The sequence below is a fragment of the Malaclemys terrapin genome, chromosome 4 (genome assembly GCF_027887155.1).
Source record: "Malaclemys terrapin pileata isolate rMalTer1 chromosome 4, rMalTer1.hap1, whole genome shotgun sequence".
In the NCBI taxonomy this organism is placed as follows: Eukaryota; Metazoa; Chordata; order Testudines; family Emydidae; genus Malaclemys; species Malaclemys terrapin.
The window spans coordinates 2,805,240-2,818,408 of NC_071508.1; the positions used below are offsets into that span (position 1 = coordinate 2,805,240).

Sequence of the window (13,169 nt, forward strand, 5' to 3'; positions counted from 1 at the left end):
CCTGCCCCCGATCAGATCGACGGGCCGATATAGCCTGGTATTGTGCCCCTCCATGTACTCTGATTCGGGGGGCAGGACTATGTCCCTGACATGCTGTTTGTGGATCGCAGGGGCTGACATGGAAGATGTGAAAATCTCTTTGACTAAGAGCTGTTCACACCGGCACTTTTTGTTAGTAAAACTTCTTGTTCGGGGTGTTGTTTTTTTCACACCCTGGAACGACAAAAGTTTTACTCACAAATGCTGTATAGAGAAAGCCAGAGTCATATAAGATTATAGATAGATACGAGGGTGTATGGGGGTAGATAGATAGATAGATAGATAGATAGATAGATAGATAGATAGATAGATAGATAAAGGGGGTGTATGGGAATAGATAGATAGATAGATAGATAGATAGATAGATAGATAGAGGGGGTGTATGGGGGTAGATAGATAGATAGATAGATAGATGAGAGGGGGGGATGGGGATAGATAGATAGATAGATGAGAGGGGGGGATGGGGATAGATAGATAGATAGATAGATAGGGGGGTGGTTGGGGATAGATAGATAGATAGATGAGAGGGGGGGATGGGGATAGATAGATAGATAGAGGGGGTGGATGGGGATAGATAGATAGATAGATAGATAGATAGATAGATAGAGGGGGTGGATGGGGATAGATAGATAGATAGATAGATAGATAGATAGATAGATAGATAGAGGGGGTGGATGGGGATAGATAGATAGATAGAGGGGGTGTGTGGGGATAGATAGATAGATAGATAGATAGATAGATAGATAGATAGATAGATAGATAGATAGATAGAGGGGGTGGATGGGGATAGATAGATAGATCGATCTGTAAATATGTTATGTGGACAGATAGATGAAACTTCTTAACACATTAAACATTTCATATCTCTGGGGTCTAGATCTGGGAGAAAGAAACAATTGAACAGATCTCACAGGGAAGTTTTCTACCTCTCCAGTGAGTGCTAAGGAAAAAGGTTTAATGTTTGGGGTGAGGCGGTGGATGGGAGGCAGGACCCCTGGGTTCTCTTCCGATGAGAAAGATCCAGGCTTGGATGGAGACGCAGCTCTGACTGGCCTGACAGCGGGCGTGGCGTGGAGCTCTGGGGTCTCCTGCCACAATCCAATCACTGATGTCGGAGGCATTTTCTCCCTCCCCCAGCGCCGAGCAGCTGCAGCGCGGGGCGCGGGGAAGACTGTGGTCAGAACCGCTCTTCCTGCCACTAGAAACTCAGACATGTGGCTCTAGCGCTGCTCGATGTTACAGCTTGAGTCACAGGGGCTACATGTGCCAGGCAGGGGGGCCATGACTCTAGGGGAGGGGCTACGGGAATCCCGTCCCCGTTCTGCCACATCTCCCAGGCCCCCTTTTCTCCTGGCCTCTGCTCCATGATTCCACCCGACTGCTTCCCAGCAGGAGCGTTCTGCTCTGGGATGGGCTACGTCCCGGCTCCGTACTGGTCTGGGCCGCGTGGCTCCCAGTTTCCCAACCAGGGCTCCGTGATCTTAGCGTTCAGCCCCTCGGAGCAGCGGTATATTACAGGTGGGACCATGCTGCACTGGGATCTCCTGCCTCCCAGCCCCATCCTGACCTGACCTTTGTAGATCCCCATTTCCCGATCTGGGCTCTGGGATGAATTTTTGCACACGTAACCCCCACCCCCACCCCTGACTGGCCCGTGGTTCTATGAGGCGAGCAACACTACGAGATGCTTGTGTTGGCCCCTGTGTTTCATCGGTGTCACCATGTCCTTATCTCTGCACTCCTTCATCTCGGCTCCACCACTTGCCATGGGGCTCCCACTTCTGCCCATCCCGCTGGCCGGGGCAGCTTATAGTATTGCCCAGGGTACTGCAGCATCTAGCAGATTCATGCTCTGCCCATGTCCCGGGCACTGGGGTACGGAGAAGATCTAGGGCCCAGGTGGCAGCAGGATGGAGGTGGGCCATGCAGGGGCTTGCTCTGAAGCCACTGGGTGTGTGGTGGGGCAGAAGGAGGCTATGGAAAGATCCTCTCCCCTCCACCGTGCACCCAGGGACGGCTCCAGGCACCAGTGCAGCAAGCGCGTGCCTGGGGCGGGAAGCCGCGGGGGGTGGCGTGCCGGTTGATGTGAGGGCGCCCGTCAGGCTGCCTTTGGCGGCACACCTGCAGGAGGTCTGCCGGTCCCACGGCTTTGGCGGTAATTCGGCGGCAGGGATGCTGAACGCGCGGCACCGGCGGTCCTCTCGCAGGCATGCTGCCGAATCCGCCTGACTGCCGTGCTTGGGGTGGCAAAAACCATAGAGCCGCCCCTGCGTGCATCACAACCGCACTCCCACCAACTCTTTCTCTCTACCTTTGCACCAGGATCCCAGCCATCCTTCCAGGGGCAGGTCAGGAGCTCAGAGCCTCCCCCCATCCCCAACACCTGCCACGCAATGTCAGACCTGCCATGTAAGATGGATTTCGCTGATCAACCAGTTCGGGGTTGCACAAGTCCAGGCCGCCACCTGCTGCAGGGAATCGGCGCTGCACCATACTGTCTGTACTGGGCTATCTTGATTATCACTTCAAAAGCTTTTTTTCTCTTACTTAATTGGCCTCTCAGAGTTGGTAAGACAACTCCCACCTGTTCATACTCTCTGTATATGTGTATATATATCTCCTCAATATTTGTTCCACTCTATGTGCATCCGAAGAAGTGGGCTGTAGTCCACGAAAGCTTATGCTCTAATAAATTTGTTAGTCTCTAAGGTGCCACAAGTACTCCTGTTCTTCTTTCATTAGAGGAGAAATATTATTCTAATTCCCCAGCCTCCGGAGCCAGCCATGTCGTGGGGCCAGATCAGAACCAGCGCCCCCTAGAGGGGAAAGGCTGTGTGTCCCATTCCCCAGTCTCCTGAAGCAGTCAATTCCCCTGCCCTAGAGCCAGATCAGAGCTAAATCTCCTTAGAGGGAAAATTCCTCTTATCCCCTCCTCGATCGCTTGGGAATAGCAGTGTCTTGCAAATATCAGCTGTGGATATTAATGCCCCTAAGAACACTGTGCATCTCCCTGTATCTCTTCCCCACCCACCCCACTCTGTGCCTGATAGAAGCCCATCCCTTTGCCTGGCATTAGCCACATTACACCAGATTCCCCATTGCAGCAAATCCATCCATTTATTTAGCTCCCTTGTCCTGCCATGCCTCGCTCCTGCCCAGCCTAAAGCTCCCCCTAGTGTTCCCAAGCATGTATTGCAGCTGCTCATTTCTACTCTACATCTAGGTCCAGCCCCCTGAGGTTAGAAGAATGACAAGGCTTCCTGCTTATAAATTTGCTTTCACAAATATTTATTGAAGCAAGGAGATACATTTGCAAAGATCCAGAGAGCTGGAATCCTCCCAGAAGCAAATCATTTTCTGGTGGAGATGCAAAGTTGCAAGGAGCCTGCTTCCAGCCTGAACCGATAGCCCTCTGGCACGTCCTCGGGGGTGTTAACTCTGAATCCTACCAATGGCAAGTGACATAGCATCATCTCTGTTGATCATCTGAGCATGGAACATCCAGCTGGATGGTGGGTGGCACCTGCACGTTCAGGATGAGATGATGTACCCCAAAGCTGCTGGATAATTGTGGAAAGCACCAGAAATGACAGCTAGGAAACAGCCCCCTAATGAATCCTCCCTCCAGGAGCCCAGCCCATCCACTGCGTGTTTAGAACTTGTCCATCGCTGGAGTATTTTCGGGTTTCTGCAGAGGGTTAGTCCCTGATGCCACAATAGGACGGGGGCGGAGCTTTGCTCCCGATGATCTCTTTTCAGCTGGATGGACGAGACAGGTAATTACAGTGGGTGGATGGATATGTGGGGTGGTGGATGAGCTGCACTGCCAGCACATATGGGTTGACTGGATGTACTTGATACTCATTGGTTGGTTGGTTGCACTGGCTACACATGTTGGTTGGATGTACCTAAGACGTTAGTTGGGTGGATACACCAGATGCACTAGGTACATACACTGGTTGGTTGGCTGGATGGATACATTGGATGCACTGGATACACTGGTTGGCAGGTTGGCTGGATACGCTAAATACATTTGTTGGTTGGCTGGTTACACTGGGCATCCTAAACACATTCATTGGTTGGCTGGCTGGCTGGCTTTTTATATTGGATGCTCTAGATAAATTCATTGGTCGTTTGGATACACTGGATACATTCATTGGTTGGTTTGTTGCATACATTGGATGCACTGGATATATTCATTGGTTGGTTGGAGGGATGGATGGATACGGTAGATGCACTGCACATGTTCTTTCATAGGTTGGTTGGATACATTGGATACACTAAATCCAGTTGGCGGTTTACGGGTTGAATACATTGAATAAACTAAATGCAACAATTGGTTGGTTGGTTGGTTGGCTGGTTGGTTGGCTGGCAGTTGGCTGGATGTGGGGGGCAGATAGGTTGGATGCAGTAGGTACATGCTGTCGTTTGTTGGTTAGATGGATACATTGGATGGCTGGAATCATTGGACACACTGGTCTGATGGTTCCGGAATGGGCGGTTCATGGTGGGATGTTTTCCCAGAGGGACCTGTGAGGATATCGGGCCACAGGAGCAGACATTTCTTATGAGCATCGGAGACACCGATTCCCGAGCAGGAGTGACAGCATGAAGCTCTGAAGCGTCAGCAGAGCGGGAACTATGAAATGCTCTGGGGGACAGGGAGCGCTAGTGACCAATGCACATCCATGCCCCTCGCCAATCAGGGGCTCACCAGAAGGCCTCCACCTTATTCCCCTTGGCTGTTCCCAGCTGGGGTGGCTGGGAGACATAGTCGAGGCAGCTCCGACCCCCGAGGTGGGGCCCGCAGCGCAGGCTGTACTGGAACCAGATGCGGCCGTGTTTCATGTAGCAATCCTTCTGGTGGGGCCCCCCAGCCTCCAGCGGGATGTCGCAGCCTCCGAGCAAGTCATGGTACCAGTTGTCCTCATCCCAGACCTCTATGCGCATCTTGCTGGTGCTGGTGTGGTGGACGGTATTGAAGTCCAAGGTGAGGTTCCAGACGGGATTGTTGTTGTTCAAGATGGTGCTAGTCCGGATCTCCCTTCTCTCAAATAAGACCTTGACGAAGGCATCCGTAGCAGTAAAGTAATCCCCCCACAGGTCATTGGCCTTCTGCACTGTGACCATCAACTTCCCCAGGCCGCGCTCCCGCGAGCAGCACATGGTGTTGGTCATGGTATCCCCGGGGCAGACGCAGGAGCAGGGGTCGTGGGCGCTGCGTTGAGTCCCCGGAGGGCAGCTTCGGGTGCAATTCCTCCACAGGGCCCTCTCACGGATGTACTCACTGACTGCCTGCCTCAGCGCCTCTCGCTTGGGGTCGTCCTGCTCCAGCAAGTTGTGGATGGGTTGCAGCGAATAGGACACCGGGCCAGGGTTCCCTTTGAGACTCTCAATCCAGGCCGAGAAGACCCTGGCATCACTGCCGGAGAAGAGCACATCAATCGTGCTCTCTCCTCCCTCCACCACCACGTGGCGCTCCCGATACGTCTCATGGAAGCTCCCCTGGACCTTCCCCTTCTTCTTCTCCTCCTCGCACTTGCTGTTCCCACCCTTGACCGAGCCTGTTCCGATACTCACGGCCGCCTCCACGCTCAAGCAGTCCTTGATCTCGTCGTCAGTCAAGCTGCTCAATGCTGCTTCGCAGACCCGCACGGCCGTCACGTCCCGCGCCCGGCCCCCCAGCTGCAGCTGGGACATGTAGTGGGTGCCGTAGTTGCTGATTAGCTGCTGGTACTCCACCTTCGATTTGCTGTCGTACTGGCCCGGGAGGTTCTCCAGCGCCAGAGTGAAATGGCTGGTGAGCGGGGGCTTTTCGCTGACCCGGAACCTGGTCAGGGACACAAGGTGAGGAGTGTGTTCAGCTCGGTGAGTCAGCTGAGGTCATTAGCTGTGCATGGTAAGGTCCTAACCAACCCACAAGTAAGGATCTAAGCAGGTGGCTCCTACTCAAAGCAGCCACCCTGTCTGCTAAACCTGACGACCTTCCTGGGTATACTGCCAGCTGCTTGATAGTTCTGACAGACGTCCCCCGCTCTGGCCACGGCAGGTCGCCGGGCTGTCCTGACCTACAGGACAAGAAAATCCCCCATAGCTGGCCAGCCCAGATGTCAGCTGGTGCGCCCTAGAGGGGAAAGGCCCCATGTCCCATTCCCTGTTTCCCTAAACCATCTAGTCTCCTGTCCTGGGGCCGGATGGGAACCAGGGCCCACTAGAGGGAAAGGCCCTGTGTCACTTTGTGGTGTTGCTGTGATCCTACTGACCCAGGCTGGCTCTCACCTGTAATAGCCACAGGAGACCTCGTGGCTCATGAAGCTGTATTTGTCCATCCGCGTGTGGTCTACCACGAAACTGGCCAGTTTGGAATGTGATCCGGCCAGCGCCACCTGGACATTAACCTTGGGCTTCACAGGCACGTCCAGCCCCACCTTCCAGTCGTTCTGCACCGTGGACGCTGCCGACTCCAACATGCCCATCGCCGACTGCTGCACCGAGCTGCTCAGATTCTGGTGGCATGAGATGTCGACCCTCCAGTCCACCGCAGCCAGCGGCAGCTTCTGCGACTGCCCTCCCTGCAGTTGGTTCTCACACAGGGTGCAGGTGCCGTCTGGACGCTGCCAGTCGCTGCTGTCGACCAGATCGGCCCCCTTCAGGGCCATCGTGGTCACATCGATGCCCCTTCCTACCAAGCTGTGCCCGGGCACGAAGGCCACATGCTTCTTGCATTCATTGGCTGTACCTGTGTGACAATGGGAGGAGGTCCCAGGGAAGATGAAGAGGAGGAGGGGAATGAAGGCACCGAATCTGGGCATGGCTGATGTGATGTGTTCCCCCACCCAGGAGGGGCCGTCGGCCTCTGAACTCTCCTAGAGGGGGAGACACAGAGAGATCCAGAATTAGTGACAATCCAGTGGCAGGCAGTTCCATTGGTTAACTCTGTTGTAGCAACAGAGACATCCACTTACCATCCATGACATCAGCCATGTTCTATAGCACACCTACAAAAAGTCTGGGCTCTAGGAACTCTGGTGGCATTACACAAATGACCTGGTCACTCATTTGCATGTTTGATTACAGATTATCTAATTTGCGTCAATTCCCTCCCCTCCCTGTTTCCCAGATGTTGTAACTATGAAGCACTAACTATGAAGAGGAGGTATAATATCACATGCCCACTCTACAGAGTGCAATATAATAATTGGTCATTGCATTTCCTCAATGGGGCCATTAAAGGAGGGTGCAATGGGGACAGATTCTGTGGCTTACAATTAGTGAGCCGAGGTAGTGGCTGCTGTGACGTTGTGCATTCTCCATGGTTTTATAAAAATATGCTAATGAGTGAATATAATGTAACTGGAATATGCTTCATGCGAAAGGTCTCTTGTAAGGTATCATTACAAAGCTTATCATCTACTGAGTGTGATCATCCTATTTTTATAAATGTACCAGTCTTGTATCTGAAATTAGAAATGTGAAATATAACTCTGAGGGCCTATTGTAATTATGTGGGCCATTAATGGTGGTCTGGAGTCTTGATGACTCCCATTAACCAGGACAACTGTCTGCAGATGGATGTGTTTTACCTGTAAGTCTTTCTGTATATGTGTGTGCTGGCAAGTGGGCAATAAAGTCTTGCAATGACATGTGATCATGTCACCTGAACTGGAATCCATCTTTAACCTGGGGTCTTTCCATTGAGAAGGAGGGGGTGGGAATCCAGAAAGAGACAAAGGATTCTCGCCTTATGCAAAAGATATATAAAGTGGTGGAAGAGAACAAAAGGGAGGAGCCATCATGTAGAATCCCCTAGCTACCCCCTGAGCTGCAACAAGAGCTGTACCAGGGGAAAGAATTGTGCCCAGGCCTGGAAGGGGTCCAGTCTGAGGAAAAAACTTACTGAAGCATCTCTGAGGGTGAGATTATCTGTATTCAGTTAGAGTTGACATAGATTTGCTCATTTTATTTTATTTTGCTTGGTGACTTACTTTGTTCTGTCTGTTACTACTTGGAACCACTTAAATCCTACTTTTTATACTTAATAAAATCACTTTTTACTTATTAATTAACTCCGAGGATGTATTAATACCTGGGGGAGCAAACAACTGTGCATCTCTCTATCAGTGTTATAGAGGGCGAACAATTTATGAGTTTGCCCTGCATAAGCTTTATACAGGGTGAAACGGATTTATTTGGGGTTTAGACCCCATTGGGAGTTGGGCATCTGAGTGTTAAGGACAGGAACACTTCTGTAAGCTGCTTTCAGGTAAACCTGCAGCTCTGGGGCAAGTGATTCAGACCCTGGGTCTGTGTTGGAGCAGATGGGAATGTCTGGCTCAGCGAGACAGGGTGCTGGGGCCCCGAGCTGGCAGGGAAGGCAGGGGTAGAAGTGGTCTTGGCACATCGGGTGGCAGCTCCCAGGGGGTTTCTGTGATCCAACCCGTCACAGCTGGATATGGCCACTAGGGGGCAGTGCACTGTGAACAGAATCCGTGGCTTGCAATTAGTGGGCTGATGCAGTGGCTGGGTCTGGCCATTAGTAGGCAGTGCAAAGCCACACACAACCCGTGGCTTGCGAGTGGGGGCTTTTATAGCCAGCGAGAACAGAGGGAGCTTGGGCCACGCTAGGCATGACTGGCTTTGCTGTAGCAACTGCTGGGGCCCCCTTGTGGCCACGCCGAGTGGTGGATTTGGTTATGTTTAACTACTGACGGAGAGTCATTTTCTTGGGTTTCTCATGGTCAGCATCAGCCCCAGTGTCTGGCGCTGCCACCTGTACGTTGCGGCTGCTGGGGAAAGACGGCAGGAAACCCTACCCTGCCCCGGAACAGACCCTGGGCCCATCTCACCTGGTTCCTGCCCCCCTCCCTTTTGCCCTGGATCAGGCCCATAGGCCCATCTCCACTAGGGTTACCATACGTCCTCTTTTTCCCGGACATGTCCGGCTTTTCGGCACTCAAACCCCCGTCTGGGGGGAATTGCAAAAAGCCGAACATGTCAGGGAAAATGGCGGCTCTGCTCCTCCCCTGACTCTTCGGCTCTGTTTAAGAGCCGAGCTCCCCGAGCGCTATGGGCTTCAGGCAGCCCCCTTGCCTCCGGACCCCAGCCGCCGGCCGGGCACTTCCCCTCCCGGGCTCCGGCGGCGCAGGGTCCGGAGGCACGGGGGCTGCCCGAAGCCGGTAGCGCTGGGGCAGCTCGGCTCTTAAACAGAGCCGAAGAGTCGGGGAGGAGCAGAGCCGCCGCGGCTGGAGGCTCTGCTCCTCTTCGGCTCTGTTTAAGAGCTGGGCTGCCCCAGCGCTACCGGCTTCGGGCAGCCCCCCGTGCCTCCGGACCCTGCGCCGCCGGAGCCCGGGAGGGGAAGTGCCCGGCTGGGGGCGCAGGGTCCAGAGGCATAGGGGCTGCCCAAAGCCTGGCTTCACAGTTTGCCGGGCAGCCTCCAGACCCTGCGCCCCCGGCTGGGCGCTTCCCCTCCCGGGCTCCAGCTGCGCTGGGGAAGTGCCGGCCGGGGGCGCAGGGTCTGGGGGCTGCCCGGCAAACCCTGAAGCCGGTAGCGCTGGGGCAGCCCTTTCCCCGTGGCTGGGAGTGGGAGGGAGGAGGAGGGCGGGAAAGGGGCGGAATTGAGGCGGGGCTAGGGGTGGGGAAATGGGCGGGGCCTGGGCCCGTGGAGGGTCCTCTTTTTTTATTTATTAGATATGGTAACCCTAATCTCCACCAATATCCTGCCCCATCCCTGCCACCCGAGAACAGACCCATGGGCCCATCTACTCTGGTAGCCTGTCCTCTTTCTTCTGCCCCAGATGCTTTGACCACCTCCCCCTTCTGTCTGTGTCCCGCCCCGTACTAACCACAAGGGATGCTGTGTTAAATGTAGATTTCAATTGTGTTCCACTTGGGTTGGAGCTGTACAGCAATGCTGGCTGTGGGAGAGCAAAGGGTGACAGCTCTGCATCCTGTCGTGGTAGCAGGCTCAGACTGGGAGGGGACAGTAAATGTTTGACCTCCCCCCAGCAGAACCAGGCAGGAAAAATGCACTTACATATTGATGGCTCGGTTCTGCCCAGCCCCCAACCCCCTGCAAGCCGAGCCTTGGGGTTCCCTGCCCGCCCCCCCGGCCAGTGCTCCTCAGTCCCGACCTGCCACCCCACTGCTTTGTTGCAAATAGAAAATTAAACAGCCTGAAATGGCAAGATGCCCCTGATATGAAAGGTATCAACTACGTCAACTAATTATCAAAAGCTGATTGGCAGCGTGGTCTAGTGGCTGCAGCACTCTAGGGATTGAGAGTCAGGACTCCTGGGTTCTATTGTCGTTCTGGCGGGGGAGTGGGGTGAAGTGGGTTAGACAATGGGGGGCAGGGAGTCAGGACTCCTGGGTTCTCTGGTCGCTCTGGCAGGGGAGTGGGATCGAGTGGGTTAGAGCAGGAGGGACTGGGCGGGGGGAGTCAGGACGGCTGAGTTCTATTGTCGCACTGGATGGGGAGTGGGAACGAGTGAGTTAGAGCAGGAGGGACTGGGGACCACGATCTTGGTTGAGGTCTGTATAGAACGCAGTCTGACAGGGCCCCCAATCACAATAGGGTGGTCTGTGCAGAGCCCAGCATTACGGGGGGCCCCAATCTCAGTTGGGATGGTTTGTGCAGCACCCAGAGACGGGGTCCTCAATCTCCGCCGGGGCTTGTGCAGCGCCCGGCGCGATGGGGTCCCTGATCTCGGTCGGGGTCCGTGCAGCGCCCGGCGCGATGGGGGCCTGACCTCAGTCGGGGTCTCTGCAGCGCCCGACGCGATGGGGTCCCTGATCTCGGTCGGGGTCCGTGCTGCGCCCGGCGCGATGGGGGCCCTGGTCTCGGTCGGGGTCTCTGCAGCGCCCGGAGCGATGGGGTCCCTGATCTCGGTCGGGGTCCCTGCAGCGCCCGGCGCGATGGGGTCCCTGATCTCGGTCGGGGTCCGTGCAGCGCCCGGCGCGATGGGGGCCCTGATCTCGGTCGGGGTCTCTGCAGCGCCCAGTGCGATGGGGTCCCTGATCTCGGTCGGGGTCCGTGCAGCGCCCGGCGCGATGGGGGCCCTGATCTCGGTCGGGGTCTGTGCAGCGCCCGGCGCGATGGGGGCCCTGATCTCGGTCGGGGTCTCTGCAGCGCCCGGCGCGATGGGGGCCCTGATCTCGGTCGGGGTCCATGCAGCGCCCGGCGCGATGGGGGCCCTGGTCTCGGTCGGGGTCTCTGCAGCGCCCGGCGCGATGGGGTCCCTGATCTCGGTCGGGGTCCGTGCAGCGCCCAGAGTGATGGGGGCCCTGATCTCGGTCGGGGTCCGTGCAGCGCCCGGCGCGATGGGGGCCCTGATCTCGGTCGGGGTCCGTGCAGCGCCCGGCGCGATGGGGGCCCTGATCTCGGTCGGGGTCTCTGCAGTGCCCGGCATGATGGGGTCCCTGATCTCAGTAAGGGTCTATACAGCGCCTGGCGCGATGGGGTCCCTGATCGTGGTCAGGGACTGTACAGCACCTGGCGTGATGGGGTCCCTGATCTCGGTCGGGGTCCGTGCAGCGCCCGGCATGAAGGGGGCCCTGATCTTGGTAGGGGTCTGTGCAGGACCTGGTGCTATGAGTTTCCCAATCTCAGCTGGGGTTGAGGAGACCCACCCATCACTCACCTGCCTCAGGAATCGAGCTGAGGTATATTTCGGCTCCGGGGCCTGTCGGCAGCTGGGGTTCGGCTGTGCCTCTTCTGGGAGAGATGCACTTTGAAGGTGACCAAGGCACTGCACGAGGTCTCCTGCGTTCTGAGTGTCTCAGCCCTCATCACACTTCCCCCAGCACTGAGCTCATGCCCCTCTTTGCACCCCCAGCCACAGCCATTGGGCAGGAAGCTGTGGCCAGCAATTGTTCCACCCCTGTGTTGGCTCGAATGCACCTCCTGTGGGTCTCCGCCCAGGGTATGAGGAGCTAGAGAGGCTGCAAAGGAAAAGAGTGAGACAAACCCTGCACTGAGTCATTGGGACCAGCACTGCCTGCCTGGGGAGAGCACCCCCTGCTGAGCCCCGAGTCCTGCAGCACAGCACCCTCAATGCCGCACTGGGGCCACCACCTCATTTCCCAGGGACCCCACTATAAATACAGAGAAACCCCACCGATGCCAATGGAATCAGGCCAGGGTTCTGATCCCTGAGTAAATCCGGAGCAAGCCCAATGCCCCGGCCCTGTGGGGCAGGCTGGGGGGAGGTGGGGAAATTGGGCACTGAGGTGGGGAGGACAACCCTGGGCTGCTGTAGAGCAGGTTTGAGGTTTCCTTCTCTCTCTCTGTTGCTCCACGTTGTATTCTATCCACCCTTTCCTGCCCTGGGACTCCAACCCCAGGCTCCCACAGCCCCCAGAGCAGCTCCTGTGCTGACACCATCAGGGGATTCTGCTCACTCTTGCACCCCTGCTGGTAGGACCCTACCCCCCTGCATCCATATTATTTTTTCCAGGGGTCACTCCCACTCCCTGCACCCCTCATTATTCTGCCGGGGTCACCCCCACACCCTGAATGCCCATTTATTCTACCAGGAGCCCCCCTCACTCCATACCAACGTGCCCTCCCATCCACTTTTCTATCTCCTACAAGCTGGGGCGGGGGTGTGACACTCTATACCTCAAAATAACACTCAAGAACCAACATATTCAACACTGTGATACGACACTGAAATGTTTTGTACAATACATGCCTTGTGCGGTATCATTTGAGAAGTCTTGATCTGTTGAATATTAATATCCTGTTGACTGGTGAGTGCTATTATTGTAGGTGAAGTTATCAAGTATTGAAATATGTTTGCTTGTGAAATATGTGGTAAGTGGGAAATGCTCACAGCCAGTCTTTCAGTGACAACAAAGGTGCAAGAAACAAGACACATTTACATCAGGATGGGCCAGACCCCTGTTGATGGCCGAACAAAAAGAATCCAGAATGCCAGTGACATCACTACTTGGCCTCTTTCCTCCGGTATCCCAACGTCGTTGGGAAGACAAAGACTTTGAACTGGGGAGCTTGGTCCCAGGCTGAGAGGGGAATCCAGCCTGTGTATAGAGAACTGTCAACTACCTGGAACACCCAGTGGGGTGAGAAAAGTTCTTGGATTCAAATCTTCTAAATTTAACAGATTAAA

The 13,169-nt window shown here is 55.2% G+C and overlaps 1 pseudogene; it reads right to left on the reverse strand.

Moving 5' to 3' along the window:
* Nucleotides 1-3,358: 3,358 nt before the first annotated feature.
* Nucleotides 3,359-11,851, reverse strand: LOC128836958 (perforin-1-like; annotated as a pseudogene).
* Between the last annotated feature and the right edge of the window lie 1,318 nt (nucleotides 11,852-13,169).